The sequence below is a fragment of the Lissotriton helveticus genome, chromosome 8, assembly GCF_964261635.1.
Source record: "Lissotriton helveticus chromosome 8, aLisHel1.1, whole genome shotgun sequence".
Classification (NCBI taxonomy): domain Eukaryota; kingdom Metazoa; phylum Chordata; class Amphibia; order Caudata; family Salamandridae; genus Lissotriton; species Lissotriton helveticus.
In genome coordinates this window covers 381,835,438-381,849,799 of record NC_136069.1, presented here as the reverse complement: position 1 = coordinate 381,849,799, position 14,362 = coordinate 381,835,438, and positions in this window count along the sequence as shown.

Sequence of the window (14,362 nt, the reverse complement as noted above, 5' to 3'; positions counted from 1 at the left end):
TCTGTAGCTGGTCATCTGGGGCAGAACAAGACCTTTGAAAGGCTTGTCTCCCACTTTTATTGGCCGCAGATACTCATTGTAGGACCTGTCAAACTTGCCAGGCAAGTGGGAAAAGTGGAAGGAGGCACAAGGCCTCTCTCCAACCTTTCCCTGCAGTCAGTTCCCCCTTGGAATGGGTGGGCATTGACATTGTGGGGCCACTGGACCCCAAGACAGCCATGGGCAACAGGTTTATCCTGGTCTTGGTGAACCATGCTACCCGGTACCCGGAAGCCATTCCGCTCAGGACAGTGACGGCCCCCTTGGTGGGACGTGCACTGATGGGGATCTTTTCCCGTGTGGGGTTCCCCAGAGAGGTTGTGTCTGACCGAGGTACAAACTTCATTTCTAATTATCTAATTATATGAAGTCTCTGTGGAAGGAGTGTGGTGTTACCTACAAGTTCACCGCTCCTTACCACTCACAAGGTAATGGGCTGGTTGAAAGATTCAACCGGACTCTTAAAGGCATGATCATGGGTCTTGAAGAACCAATGAGGCGTAAGTGGGACGTCCTCTTGCCGTGCCTTATGTTTGCCTACCGAGAGGTGCCACAAATGTCTCTAGGGTTCAGCCCCTTTGAGCTTTTGTATGGTCACCCGGTAAGAGGACCTTTGAGTTTGGTCAAGGAAGGCTGGGAGCAGGATGTATATAGCTACATGCTGGCCTTCAGGAACCAGACTCGGCGTTTCAGGGATCTCGCTCAGGCGAATCTGGAAGCCAGCCAGGAGGAAATGAAGCAGTGGTACGATCAGAACACCACTCTGATTGAGCTTCAGCCTGGACAGAAAGTTTAGGTCATGGCTCCTGTGGAGCCTTGTGCACTCCAGGACAGGTGGACCGGTCCATATGAGGTGGTGGAGGCAAGAGTGATGTCACTTATCTGGTGAACTTGCGGACTCCCAGGAACCCCTTACGGGTTCTAAATGTTAAAATGTCCTACATGTTAACCGCCTAAAGCCCCACTTAGAAAGGTCCGAAGTGGGCATGCTCCTAGTGACAGTTGATGGAATGGAAGTGGAAACCGAGCCTCTTCCTGACCTCCTGTCTTCAACAGAGCAAGATGGGTCAGTGGATGGTGTCAGCCTCTCTGCCACTCTGACCCTTGATCAGCAGCAAGATTGTCGCCAACTGTTGGGGCAATTCTCTGATCAATTTTCCTTGGTTCCTGGTGTCACAGACTGGTGCGTCCATGATGTGGACACTGGAGACAGTCCTCCTGTGAAGCACAAGGCTTACAGAGTGACTGACAAGGTTAGGGCTTACATTAAGCAGTAAATCTCCAAGATCTTTGCTTTAGGGGTCATTGAGTCCTCAAACAGTCCTTTGCCCAGCCCAGTGGTCTTGGTCCAAAAGGCTGCATCGCCGGGGGACACACCTGAACTCCGGTTCTGCATGGACTACAGAGGGCTCAGTTCAGTCACCAGGACTGATGCACAACCCATTCCCAGAGATGATGAGGACATTAATCAGTTAGGGGCTGCACGGTACCACAGCACATTTGATTTGACGTCTGGGTACTGGCAGATCGCCTTGACTGATGGGGCTAAGGAGAGGTCAGCATTCTCCACACCAGATGGGCACTACCAATTCCGGGTTATGCCCTTTGGGATGAAGAATGTACCTGCCACCTTTCAGAGGTTGGTCAACCAGGTGTTCGCTGGGCTTGAGGATTTCAGTGCTGCCTACCTGGATGATATTGCAGTGTTCAGCGCCAGTTGGGAAGAACACTTGCAGCACCTCTGGGAAGTGTCAACGAACCTTCGAAAGGCAGGCCTCATGATCAAAGCAAGTAAGTGCCAGATCGAGCAGGGTTCCGTGGTGTACTTGGGTCGCCAGGTAGGAAGTAGCCAGGTGGCGCCCCTACAACCGAAGATTGATACCATCCTGGCATGGGAACCCCCAAAGACGCAGACACAGGTGAGAGCCTTTTTAGGACTCACGGGGTACTACAGGAGGTTTGTCAAGGGGTATGGCAACATTGTTGCACCCTTGCACTCCCGGAAGACAGCCGCTGACTGCATGGGAACTGCATAGGTACACCGAGGGGAGCCGCGGTCGTTAAAAAAAACGCCGCGTGAAGATATCCCACGCTGTCGTCTCCGTAGGGGCTTAATCATGTCCCTTAGGAAGTCTTTTTATACATCCCCACCAACTGTGTAGTGAGCAATTGACGGAAAATTTCCGAACATTTTCACTGTATATATATATTTTTCACATTTTGAGCCTCCCGGGAGGGTACGCCTTAGCGCGCGCACACCACCGGAGGACTTTACTGTAGGTCCTGAAGAAAGCTGAGCAAAACGCAACCAAACAGCTGAAACATGTCGACCAACCTCTGTCTTGGATTAGGATTCCGGTTCCTAAATTAAGAACCTGGGGAGTCCGCTCACTTTGTTTTTAACCAATGCAAGCTGGCCATTATTAAAAAAAAATTTGAAGGCACAACCTTTGCATTTTTTAACATTTAACACATTTGCACAATCACATTTAGTCACTTCCTAATTTAGGGAACTGTTGCACTCACCACATCCTGCTCCACTGTAGCCAGGCGTCGTAGCACGCTGGGGAGACATTCGGTCACCCCAGCGGGGACCCAATGATGAAGCATGTCACCAACTAGTGGTGAGTGAGGGTCCTTCAAACAAGTGAAGTTCTTTTCCCTCCGCCTATTATAGGGTGACCACCAAGCGCCCTGACTTTCGTCTATTGAAGACAGTCTATTGGGCTCATACAGGGACTTAGAGATTGCCCCGCTGTGTGTATCCACGTGTGTGAGCATTGATCACGCGTGCAGCACACGGCGGAGTTAAATAATTTTTTAACTGCCACCAGTTTTATTATTGTTTATATCACAGTCACTCCTTTGTTGTTTATATACATTTAACTGGGGTACAGGAGTGTCTATGCCCTACCTCTCTTGTTGATTTTGAACAAAGCAAGTAAGTGCCAGATCGAGCAGGGTTCCGTGGTGTACCTGGGTCGCCAGGTAGGAAGTGGCCAGGTGGCGCCCCTACAACCGAAGATTGATACCATCCTGGCATGGGAAACCCCAAAGACGCAGACACAGGTGAGAGCCTTTTTAGGACTCACGGGGTACTACAGGAGGTTTGTCAAGGGGTATGGCAACATTGTTGCACCCTTGACTGAGCTGACTTTCAGGAAGCAGCCCAAGAAAGTGAATTGGACTGACACCTGTCAGAAGGCTTTTGACACCCTGAAGACTGTGACATGTGCACAGCACCCGTGCTTCAGGCACGCAACTTCTCAAAATAATTCATTGTACAGACAGACATTTCAGAGCATAGTCTGGGAGCTTTTCTAGCACAGATTAATGAAGAGGGCCTAGACCAACTTGTAGCCTTCATCAGTAGGAGGTTATTTCCACTGGAACAGAGGTGGAGTGCAATTGAGAGTGAGGCATTTGCTGTGGTCTGGGCACTGAAGAAGCTGAGACCATACTTGTTTGGGACTCACTTCCGGGTTGAGACCGACCACAGGCCCTTCAGATGGCTTATGCAGATGAGGGGTGAGAACCCAAAGTTGTTGAGGTGGTCCATTTCCCTACAGGGTAGGGACTTTATGGTAGAACACCGCCCTGGTACAGAACACGCCAACGCTGACTGTCGGTCCAGATTTTTCCTCCTTAGTGAAGATAACTCCCTAGGGAAAGGGTAGTTCTCCCCACATTTCAGCTGGAGGGGATACGTGTTAGACCTGACATCATTGGCGCGAGTCTCCCTTCCTTTTTTGACGGATTACCTCCTCTGTTTTGATATGTTTTTGCTGGTTATATGTTTTGGGCACAGTGCCACTGCTAATCAGTGCCACAGTGCAAGTGCTCCCTATGTTAAATTGATATACTAATTGGATTCCATGATTGGGTTATTTGATTTATCTGTCAGCCCCTAGTACAGTGCACCATGTGTGCCCAGGGCTTGTAAATCAAATGATGCTGGTGGGCTTGCAGCACTGGTTGTGCCACCCACAGAAGCAGCTTGTAAAATGTGTCTCAGGCCTGCCTTTGCAAGGCCTGTGTGCAGTCTAGCACTACCATGTCGACTTGGCCAAGTCCACCCACTTGCCAGTTCCTAAACCTTCCCTTTGCTTCATATTAGACACCCCTATGGTGGGTCAAAGGGCAGGGTGCATTGTAAGTATGAGGTAGGACATGCTCTGATGTGTGTAGCATGTTCTAAAAGTGAATTACAGCCATTTTCGTTTTCACTATTGAAGGCTACCTGTTCTCAATAGGCCAGAATGGGCAGTTAGATTATTACATGCTTATATTCCTAACTGACTCAGGGAACATGGTAGAAATTTGAATTTAGTATGCCTGAACTCAGAATAATAACATATATATTTTAGTGAAGTTTATTTTAATATTCTGTGTTTGCAAATACCACTTTTAGAAAGCAGGTATTTGCTTGCTTAACCATTTGAGCCTGACTCTGCTGGGTTGTGTATTCCTCGTCTGGGTTTGTGAGTGACAGGGCTGGGGGATTCCAGGAGACAGGCTGGGGCAGCCCAGTGGTGAATAGAGAGATCTGCATCTAGATGGGAGGGAGGAGTTGCACCTGGGACCTGAATAGTGCTGGGCCTTCCCTCTACAATGCAACTAAAGTGACCTGCAGGATTTGTGAGAGGGCACTTTCCAGAGGAGATCCTACCAAAAAATACTCCTGTAACAGCCCGCATGATGAAGCACCTGAAGACACTGCACCCCATGAACCTGGCTCATGAGGAGTAAAGAAGACTCCGTGAAAACCCTCCACCTGCAGTGCCAAGTACTTCCGGAATGTCTTCTTCACAGCAACATCTGGACATACGTCCACAATTTGGCCACCTGAAGGTGCACTGCATTAAGTGCAACAAATTACTCTGTTATGGAGAACAGCCCGTAGATATGATCTGCAGAGCACAAGAGAATCATTGGTGCTAGATTTTTTTTTTCTGAAGTTCATTGTTTTGTTCCTGCAGTTCTCCTTTTGAACCCCCCCCCAAATCTCACAAAATTGTTGAAAAAAGCACAATAAAAATATAAAACAAAAGAAAACAACAACAAAAAGAGTTATATTTGTATGATATTGTGTGAAAGTTTGGTTGAATGTACGCGTAGTGTATAATTGACTGAAAGAATGCATTAGTAGTGTATGGTGAATGTATAAGTGCAGAACTATAAGGAAGTGATGTAGCATGACACTGTAATGTCTTCAGCTGCAGTGTGCTGTGGTACTTCCGAAGCACAGGGATGCAACATATGTCCATAAATATGTTGCAGGTCTATGCTTCCCTCTGCACTGCTGCTTAAACTGCAGCCATGTGGTGACACAGGTACCCTTGACCATGGTGCAAGGATATCTGTGTTGTGTGGAGTTTGTTTTTGTGCAGGAAGACACACCTTCTTGCACAAAAACAATCAGTGAAGGCATTTTTCCTTGTTGAGCCTTGCTACACCAATTGGAGAATGGTGCAGCATTTACACACATGTCCGGACTTTTAATTTCTGATAAATCTGGAGATGTGTGTTGTTCTCTGAGTGTTCTGTGCAAAAACACACAGCAACACCTATAGAATGCCCCTTCGATGCAAAGTGGTGTGTATGATGAGGTCGTATTTACATGGAGAAAAAAAGGTTCACAGAGTGCCTTTTCCTCTCTTTGTAAATATGAAAGAGTGTCTTGCGCTATCACTATGTTACAAAAAGTGACATATTGTTGGCACAGGATGCTTCTAAATTTGCCCCATAAGTGCTTAGGTATTGGCAGACCATTACAATAAGAACATTTTTGCTAGTTCATTTTTTGAAAAATTGCATGACAGTGACAGGAGGTAAGCTCAGAGTTATCTCTCCAAAGATGCTCAAAGAAGAAGAATTGAAATGATGGCGGTCCTTCAATAGGTACAGTAGGAAATATTATGAACCAATCAAATCTTTTTTTTTCAGGTCACATGATATCCTATGACAGGAAGATTCCAAAACTACATAGGTATAAACTGGGTGTTTTGAAGACTGTATTAATACATTGTACCTGCTTGCATAGTATATAAAGAAATTTACTTGTACTAGGGTTAATGGCTAGGCCAATCCTTAACTATATGACTAATAAGCAGAGTAATTTCAGTACTGCAAAGAGAGAACAAGACACATTTATAAGTACTTAGGTTTTGGCAAAGTGATAGGACATGTTTATAGAGAGGTGAAGAGAAGGGATGGGGCCTGATGTGACAAGTGCAAACACACTCTGTGACGTGTTTTAACCCCTTTGACGCTCATGACGAGCTCAGCTCGTCATGAGGTACACCTCTCGTACACTCATGACGAGCTGAGCTCGTCATGTAACGCGGGTTTTAAAAAAACTCAGCGCACCGCGGTTAATCCTACCGCGGCTAAGGTGTTAAGTTCAGGAATTTAGTCTCTTTTAATCCTGAAAGTCCCTGGGTCCTACTAGCCCACCATGTTTCTCTATTGAACACCATACAGCTGTGTTGCAGAGAGGTGCTCCGAAGCCATATCCCATTTTATACCGCTCTGCAATGCAACTCTCTGGCATTTTTTGCATATATCTGATGGTTTAGCTGCCCCCAGGGACACTCAGTATTCAAGGTAACTTTATCCCGTAACTTAAAACTCCCACAGAGCATCTTTCCACACATATCTACTCCGTCGATCCCCCCTTTCTTCACCAGTGTTGAAACACAACCCATTGTGCATATTAATACTTAGTTAATCTTACCTACACAGTAATGGAAATAAATAACGCTAAACATTTTTTTCCAGTCGTTTTTTAGAATTTAAATGTCTAAAGATTTAATATTTTAGAATTAGGATATGTGAAAGAGAAGAAAAAATACAGTTATAATATATAATATTATATTTTTTACAACACAACATAATTTTAACATTATATAAATTATTTTCGTTGCCTTTTTTGCTGTTCTCAGAATATAAATTTAATTTCACTACAAAAAGTGATTTCAATCATACTCATCACATAACAGCGGGTAAAAAAACAACTAAGCAATAAGATTGTTTTAAAAAAATCTACGTGTAACATATTTATAAAATGCCCAACTATTTCTGAACATTCCACAAAAACAATATCCTCAATAACAAACCATATAATAAAAATCACACATATATAAAATCCTTTTTTCCTAAGAGAAATTTCTTACTTGATGTGAAAGAACTCAAATAATAATAAAATGAACAATTATTTTTAATTTTCATATACTGTAAATGATGTTCTTTAAAAAATATATGCTGACAGAATGTGCAAGAAAAAGTCTTTAATTCAAATATATACTTTTCCTCTAGGCCAAATAGTATTCTTGAAATCCTTTATATTGAAATTTTCCAATAGTAATCATATTAATACATATTAATAAATTCGTCAAAGGCCGAAATATGTTCCTAAAACTATGGCTTTAAAAATATTAGGTAGGAATTTGGTAATTCGCTAGGCAAATGTTATTTAAAATCCAATTGAGCATCATTACAATATGTCCATCCTTTATCACATTTTAAATAGGCAGTGTAGTGTCCAGATGTTGTAAAAGGACCATCATGGAAAATTATTGCTACTGCTACAAAAGTCCTTCCTGAGATTGATAATTGACTTGCTACAAAATGTTTTATTAAAGTTTCCAATTTTCTTCCATCAGTTGTACAACGTTGCAGCATTAAAATTATATATTGTCCATATCTTTGTATAAATAATGTTGACATTTCTGATTTGCATTGGCTACACTCCATGTTTTGATTTGCTGATTTAACTAGTTTGTTGAAAGACACTGATTTACAGTCTGGTAATTTCAAATATATAAATCTTTCAGGGTCTATGTTAGTTCCACATGTATACGTACAATTTTCACATTGATGTTCCCATTCATAACAAAGGCCAAAAAGATTTTCAATTTCTATGCCTTCATTTTCCAATACGGTAAGCCTATACATTAGAAATTCCTGAGCATCTTGTTGGATATTCTGCGTAAATTGTGTAGAACCAGAACATATATCCAAAAGATTACGAATATCAGAAATGCTTTGGATTTTACTTTTATCAGTTCTCAATTTTTCATAAACAGAATGCAACAAAGAATACATTTTTTTCCAGATTCTCCATAATTTGCTGTTGCAAACTTTCAGAAAAAAAACCCACCATTGACCACTACATTAGCATAGCAGTTGATACCTGAACTATTTTCAAACTGATAACCAACAATCTCTTCAACAGTGTCCTTTTTCTTTTTGCTTGCAATCACATTATCTTGTTTTTTTTCCTTCTCTATAACTTTACTACAGATATTCTCATATCTTCTTTTTCGACCTACCACCCGCTTTTCAAATACAGGATATTGACCTAAATTGCGAGCAAACGCTCTTAACCTATTACACTCTTTTACACAGTTTGCATCCGCAGTAACCTCTGTGTCATCAAAATCAAATTAAAAAAAACAGATAAAGTTCTGACTCGGGACAAAGCAACATTTGCCATACCCTCTTTAAACACGACACGCCCAATGTTCACCAAAGCATTGTCTACACTTAAACCTTGAGATTTATGAATAGTCACTGCATGTGCCAGAGAAAGTGGAAACTGTTTTCTACAGACATATAAATCTTTAACAAGCAAAAAACGAACTGAACAACAGCCAATTTGTTTTACTTCTTCAATCTGATCAAATACAATTTTTAAAAATTCAATTCCATCTTTATTCTGATAATTAACAAAATCCACAACTTTACCCATTGCTCCATTAACTAAACTTTTCTACATCCAGATTATGCCTTAAAATTACCCAACAGTTTATACATGCATATAGATTGTTTTCTAAACCAGCAGTTTTAGATATCTATTTTTTCAAAGAATCCAATTTTGTTTTCAATTTTTCTGGCTCCCATTTTTATTATTTCTTCGTTTTCTAGCTTCAAAAGTTGTTCATTGAATATAGAACACTCGCGCAATGTTGGCATTGAGCAGATTATAGATTTACTTTCTGCAATTTTCATATATTTTTTCTCAGGAACTAGGGGGGTCACTAGGATGACGGGCGGACTTAGTCCTCCCGCCATCCTAACGGAATTCGGGACCGCCAGCCATAAGGGCAGGCGTCCCGTGGGGGGGGTATTAGGATGCGCCTGCCACAATGGCGGGCGCATCCTCCATCCATTTATAACATTGTGGCGGGCGGTACTCTCTGCACCGCCCGCTACAATGCTATAAATGCATGTATGCATTTGCATACACAAAGCGGCAGGCATTGTATATGCAAATGCAGGGAAGTACCACAGGTACCCCCCGTGTGTACCCCTACCCCTCCTTCACTTTGGGGGCCCGCAGGGGGCCCCCAAAGTGAAGACCGCATGCCTTTCCGTGGCGGCATCGCCGCCATGGAAAGGCATCTGTCCTGGCCCATCTTAATATGGCTGGCGGTGTCTAATAGACACCACCACCATATTAAACCTTTTCCGCCCCGGCCGCAGGGCGACCGGGGCGGAAAAGCGGCGGACGGTCTTTCCATCCACCGCGGTCCCCCCGCCATACTAATATGGCGGGGGTGGATTCAGGAGAGGATGGCGGGCGGATTGCCCCCGCCAGGCTGGCGGTGGCTACCGCCAGCCTGGCGGGGGCAATCCGCACGCCATCCTAATGGGCCCCTATGTTTCATTTGGAAACAAATCGGAAAGTAATCGACTTTGCAAAGCTTGTGTGCCATGTTCTGTCAGTACTCCAATTCTATTATCTTGAAGAATGGTTCCATAATCAGCATCATTTGCCTGTCGCATATTTGTAATGAGTTCTTTGTTGTCAAAATATGACCAAATATTAACGTTTCCAACACTACCTAAAGACTTTCTGGTGTCTTCATGCGCAAGTGTTAGTTCTGTTAATTACTTTTTTCCTCTTACTTTTGGCCTTCATAAAATGGACTGATTTATCAAGTGATCGGATTCTGTTTAAAACTAAAATAAATAATTTCCTTTTTAATTCAAAAGCTTTTTGAACAATGGATTCGATATGCTTCTTCTTTTTGTAAAATGGTGCTCTTTTTTTAATATTTTTTCACGTCTTTGAGCAAGTTAAAAAACACTCTATTATAAAAAATCTTTTTCCTGATTTCTTTATACTGATTTTGCCTTCTTTTACTATTCATTGTGTCTTGTGAATATAACGTTCCATTTTCTCCTTTCTTTTTACTCAAATTCTTTTTTCAGGTCGAAGCATTATTTGTAGTTTGCACAATCTGCACACTATTTCTAGGCTTTGAAAGTTTTTTAATGAATTCTTTAGTTGTCTTACTGGAAGACTTTTTCTTTTTACCCACATGATGTTGGTCATCTAATACTTGTTCTGTAATTTTCTTCAAATAATTGTCCTTTTGCTGTCGTTTTTCAGGCATGATAACTTTATTTTAATGATGATACACAATATCTGTAAAACATAATTATAAATAAATGTATTTTAATACAGTTATAAATTATATTTATCAGTTAATATACAAACACATTGCATGTGCTAAGGCCTAGCTCACTGTATGAGTAGTTGATTAGCAAAATAATCATTAGAGTACCACAGAGACAGTGCCTGGGTCAATGTATAAGTTGTTCAGTTTTGGCAAAGTAAATGGATTGGTACATAGTGCTGAATTAGTCTCTACAACAGTGCAAGGTGTGTTACAGGATGTTTTGCTGGAGTGTATGGATACTGCCGGGGGGAAATGAAGGTGTGTAGGATAAGTGTGTAGGTGATTAAAGGAAAGCATCCATATTTGATAAAGATTTGTAGCAGTCCATGTGCTGAAGCTTGGATCACTGCATGAGTACTTGCGTACTGATTAAATGATTAGAGTACTGCAAGGAGAATGCGTGGCTGAATTTATAAGCAGTTGGGTTTTGACAGAGTAAATACATTAGTGCAAAATGGGTCAATACAAGACTGCAAGAGGAGTGACAGGGTGTTTCCTGGAGTATAAGGAGACTCACTGGGTATTTAAAGGCCTCAAACACAAGTGCGTGGATGGTTAGATGACTACATGCATAGTGGATAGGAGTTTGAAGCACTCTATGTGATAAACCTCTAAATAACTGAATGAGTATTTGGGTACTAACTGAATGATTAGAGTACTGTAAGTAGAGTGCCTAGGTGAATTTATAAGTTATTGGGTTTTGGTGCAGTGAATGGATTAGTACATGGTGCTGAATGAATTACTAGAGGAGTGCAAAGGGACTAACAGGGTGTTTGCAGGAGTGTATGCATACTGACTGGGTAATTGAAGGTGTGAAAGACAGGTGTGTAGGTGTTTAGAGGATTGCATGCATAGTGAATAGGCGTTTGAAGCAGTCCATTTTGTAAGGCATGAGTCTCTAACGATGGTTGCCCAACTTGACAACTTGACAGGTTTTAAAGCAGTTATCCGTCTGCAAATACATGAATTAACCAAATGATTCTCTCACAATGGTTGCCCAAATGCACACAGACTCACAGTGTGATTCTAGACTAGCAACACTGTTCCTTTGACTTTACCAAAACAAATTCACTAATCTGGAAGGGGTAAGGTGACTGCACACATTCTACATATTTCAGAACTATACTCTAGTGTGAAAGTCACATTAGTCTTATTAAAAACAAAGGCACCACATACAACCCCTCACAAATTATTAACTCACCTTTCAAATTGATTTGAAGAGGCATGTCAGTCACACACCAGATTTTCTTATACAGAATGTCTGTACTGGACTGCTCTTAGCAAAACCAAAAAAAGGCAAACTTTCCCTTTAATTCTGCACACATTTACATGTAAATATCAAATCACATTGCTTCCTACATTAATTCAAAAGCTAACACACATTTCTATTGGTTACACAGTTCAACTCTTTCCAATTGACATACGTTTGAACCCTACCCCCAATCTGCTTACTGCCTGTTACAATAGTAACAGTTCATGGAACACTCAACTGAGCACACAGGTCACAAGTTCAGCACACAATGTTGCTAATCCAAACAGCAAGTGTGCTTGACTTTTCAAAATATCAGCGTATCCTATGTAAAGTTCCTTTCAAACAGTTTTTGTTAACCTATAAAAAACATGCTTTTAAAAAACAGAAACATGCACCCTACTTTTCAGTCTAGAATGCTCTCAAACAGCCAATCATTTCTTTTCTTTTTTTTTCAAAACTGCATCTTATCCACCATTTTAGAAAAATGTTACTTCTCAAACTGCCATTTCACATACAGACACATTCTGAGTGCATCCAGACCTCCCTTAAAGATGCCTAGAGTGTGGATTGTGGGACACAGCTATATTTTCTGGAGCCAAAGGTATGCAGAAAACAGAGGCATTGACAAAGACCTAGCTTTGCCAAATGTAGACATTAAATGGATTTGACAGAGAGGATTAAAGTGGCACCAATTGATGCCATTGGTTAAATCCTTTTTACATCTCCAACACCCTGACCTCATAATTGTGCACTGTGGAGGCAATGACCTAGGCACTTTGACTAGGGTAGGTCTGGAAATGCTTATGAAGGTCACCTTTGGAGAATTGATGTCACTTTTCCCCAAAGTGCCTTTGTCCATTCTAACATGTGCCAAAGACCGAAATGGAACTGGTCCAATCAATTTTGTCCACAGATTGAGAAAGCTAGGAAACATGTCAATTTACCACAACAATCTGCATTTCAATATGGATGGCATCTATAAGAGAGATGGTGTACATTTTACAGATGAGGGTAACAGAGTCTTCCTCATCAACTTTAGACTCTGCATATGTACTTACTTATAAGTACCAAAATCTCTCAATAAACACAACTCCTTTTTTTAGAGCCACCCAAGATCTAAACACATAAGCTTGATGTATATCTGAAAAAAGAACTTTTTTTTAGCTTGGAGTCATGCACCCAACGCGTTAGGAGTCGCGCACCCAATGCGTTAGGAGTCGCGCACCCAACACATTAGGAGTTGTGCACCCAATGCGTTAGGAGTCGTGCACCCAACGCGAGAGGAGTTGCGCACCCACCGCGTGCACACCCATGGGTCAAGCTGAGCTCCGCCCTAGGTGCACGACTCCTAATTTGACTGTAAAAAAAAAATTTGCACCTATCACTAATTTCTATTTTCCGGGGAACCCTATCTCCCGGGGCCTATATACACCGTTGGGGACTGTGGGGGGAGCCTCAATGCCCCCACGGTCACAGCCGGCTCCATAGCGTCCTTCGGGAGCCGGCATTGCTTTTCCACATGGGTAGCTGCTAACATGCATCTCCCCGTGTGGAAAAAAAATATGGTTTATATTTTGAAAGAGAGAGCAGGTTTCCCTGCCTAGAGGGTCAGGGTATTTCTACCCTGCCCCCTTCATAAGTTTTGCACACTTGTTCCACTGATTTCCTGAACCTTGCTTCTACCGAGGCACAAAATGGCTGCCAACACTTCCTGGTTTGTAGTGTTGACAGCCAGCTGACAGCCAATTAGCATGCAGCTCTTGAATGGAAGGGTGTGCGCAGGGTGTGCTCAGGGTGCGCAGACCCACTGCGGCCATGGATATATATCGGATTTTACTTTAGATTTTCTGCAACTATTAAACAGATTTACACCATTTAACCAAAAGGCACGAGTGTGAACCAAGGGCTACCTCTTTGCCAAATCTGGTGTAATTCCGTTGAGCAGTTCGGGGTGCTGCTGCGACTAAAGGTTCCTATGGAAAATTGCATGGGGAAAACAGATTTTGGGACCCCCATTTTTTCTCAGCCCGTGCTTGACGAATCACCCGAGACTTTCAGGATAGGAGCGGACCGGAGCTGGCTAAAAGTTTTGAAAATTTCGCGAAGATTCGTCAGCTGGCACCAAAGCTATTGGGAATAGACTATCTACTGGAGACCGCCAGTAGGAGATATATTTATTCACTAACTGCCACAATGTTGAACTCACATGAGGCGAAAGGGTATGCACTACAAGACCCAGAAATCTAGTTTATTTGACCACGCCCTGGAGGCAGGCGTTATAATTCAAGAGTGCATACTGCATCAGCATTGTCGAGCAGAAGCCATTGAAGAAGGGATAGACTCCCGAAACCGGTCTGGCTGAACATGAACTGAAGGTGACTGTCTTCTCTGCGTCTCCTGTTTGCAGCTGCTCCTTAAAGAAATGGATTCAAATTTTATCAATCCTGTGGCTTCTTCCACCGAGGGCTTAAACTTTGTGTTGGTATATATATATATATATATATATATATATATATATATATATATATATATATATATATACGTTCAACCGTTCTTGCTTGCCTCTCACGACGAGGTCCATGGCAGGGCAGCTACTCCCAAT